The sequence below is a fragment of the Octopus bimaculoides genome, chromosome 12, assembly GCF_001194135.2.
Source record: "Octopus bimaculoides isolate UCB-OBI-ISO-001 chromosome 12, ASM119413v2, whole genome shotgun sequence".
Classification (NCBI taxonomy): domain Eukaryota; kingdom Metazoa; phylum Mollusca; class Cephalopoda; order Octopoda; family Octopodidae; genus Octopus; species Octopus bimaculoides.
Window position 1 is genome coordinate 9,717,190 of NC_068992.1, and position 2,500 is coordinate 9,719,689.

The following is a 2,500-nucleotide window of genomic DNA, read 5'->3' on the forward strand; positions in this document are numbered from 1 at the left end:
TATATATATATGAATGTGTGTGTGTGTGTGAGAGAGAGAGAGAGAGAGAGAGAGAGAGACCATGTGATGTTTGTTTGTGTAGGAGTGGATTAAAAGAGATGGAAGCGTAACAACAACAACAAGAGCTGCAGAAGCAACAACAGCTGTGGCAACATTCTAAAATCAATAAAAAAAAAGAAATCAGAAATTAAGGCAACAAATATTCTTTTATCTCTTTACTTTATTCATATATTGGGCTGTGGCCATACTGGGGCATAGCCTTGAATGGTCTTTGGTCAATAAAATTAAGCTGAGGACCTTAGTTGTAGTCTGGCACTCGGTCAGTTGATCTTGTTTTTGCAAAACAGCAAAATTATGTGGAGAGAAACACACCAACTCTAGTTTTCAATCAGTGTCCAACAAAACACATCCACACACGCAATGGACTTCCACACAGTTTCCATCTAATAAATTTATTCACAAGCCATCAATAGGCTCAGGGCTAAAGTAAAAGACATTTGCCCAAGGTTCCACACAGCAGGATGGAACCCAAAACCCTGTCTGTTCCTAAGTTATGAAAAGAGGCAGAAGAAAAAAAAACTGAGAAAGAAAGAATAGAATGGATGTAGTAGTTTACATGATGATGATGATGATGATGATATGACTAAGAAGTTTGCTTTCCAACCACAGGGTTTTGGGTTCAGTCCCGCCATGTGGTACCTTCAACAAGTGTCTTCTACTACAACCCCAGGCTGACCAAAGCCTTGTCAGGGGATTCAGTAGGCAGAAACTGAAAGAAGCCCATTGCATGTGTGTTTGTCTCTTCTGGCCTTGACATTGCATGATAGTTGTAAAGGAGTATCACTGTCATGCATGATGATGATGATGATGATGATGGCCAAAGCCTTTGCAAATGAATAAAATTCGCCATGATAGATCGCAAACCACTACATTTATATTTTTTTCTCCTTGTTTTTCTCCTTATTTCTTTCTGTGTTCCTTTCAGTTGAAGAGCGTAGGCTCGAAACGTTAAATACTTTCTCTATTCCCGAGCATTAAACTAATACATCCATTTGTTGTCTACACCACCTGTCCTCGTCTGTTGTTTTTTTCGTAAATTCTCCCATATATATATATATATATATATATATATATATATACACATGCACACATACACACACACACACATACATAGACATATATACAATAGTCTTCCACACAGTTTCTGTCTACCAAATTCACTCACAAGGCTATAGCAGCAGACACTTGCTCAAGGTGCCACATAGTGGAACTGAATCCCTGACACCACATGGTTGAAAAGCAAGCATCTTAACCACACAGCCATGTCTGACATAGCAACTTGGATTGCCATTCTACAGATAAGCACAGAAACACTAACTCGATAAAAAAGTGTATATTCATTGCTTACCTGTATATATATATCATGTACAAACTTCATGCAAACTGCCTCAACCAATTTCTCCAAGACCATTGTGAGTCTAACAAAGCAGTGATTGATGGGTTTGTGGGTGGAAAAAAATGGAGTGTGAGGGTGTATCGAAGAACTTTTGATAAAATGCTGTGCTATCTGAAGAAACTGAAGAAACCTTGTGGCAGTATAACTTGATTAACGGAAAGCATTTGGTTCTTTTCCTCGCTTGTGACCACTGAAATAATTGCAATTGGCAAAAGTACCTGCTGCTTTGACTGCTGCCATTGAAAAGCTCATAAATATCTGACCAACAATCTTCTTACTTGTAACTGAAAGTGGAGAGATTGTTTCTAATGTAATAAATATTTCAAAGAGAATATTCCGAGGACACTGTCAGTGCCTCTGTTTATTTTGGCACTAAATCTGCTATTATTTCTTGTATGAAAATCCATTGCTAGGATCTACAACAGGCAAGAGTCAAAAATGTCAAACATAATTTCTTTGTGGACTATCAACAGAACTTTACTCAAAATATTTACAATGCTGAGGAAACAGCAGGAGTAAATGACAAAATTTTCTGCGGATACAGGGATGAAATTTGGCCAAAAGAAATATTCCTATCTGAATGAAATTTTTCTATCTAAGCAAACATGAAAAGACTGTGTCCCATACTCAAAACCTTTGAATCAATGGTCTCTCTGTTTTCCCTGTTGTTTAACATGATGAGTTCTAGAAAGACCTAAGATATTGATGAGAATCTATCAGACAATGGTATTGTGCACAAAGATTTTGCGACCCAAAAATATTACAGTAAATTTTGGCATGAGAATGGCTATGAAGGCCAGAAGTTTGCTTTCCAACTATATGGTTCTAGGTTCAATCCTACTGCTTGGGGCTTTGGACAAGTGCCTACTACTTATAACCCTGAGCCAACCAAAGGCTAGTGAGTGGCTTTGGTAGATGGCCACTGAAAGAAGCTTGTGTGTGTGTGTGTGTGTGTGTGTGTGTGTAAGTGTGCATGTGTGTGTATTTGTCTCCTTGTCTTGACATCATGTGAAATTTGTAAAATGATTGTCCCTGTCATAGAAA

The 2,500-nt window shown here is 38.0% G+C and overlaps 1 protein-coding gene across 20 annotated transcripts in view; it reads right to left on the reverse strand.

Annotated features, from left to right (window-relative positions):
* Positions 1-2,500, reverse strand: part of LOC106876775 (serine/threonine-protein phosphatase 6 regulatory ankyrin repeat subunit C) — a 106,459-nt gene that overhangs the window by 15,207 nt on the left and 88,752 nt on the right. The window contains exon 1 of one of the 20 annotated variants that reach the window (XM_014925479.2): positions 1,409-1,709. The exons of the other annotated variants lie outside the window; for them this stretch is intronic. The gene's annotated coding sequence lies outside the window, so the exon portion shown is untranslated. Of the gene's footprint in view, positions 1-1,408; positions 1,710-2,500 lie in introns of those variants that run through there. 20 annotated transcript variants of the gene reach the window in all.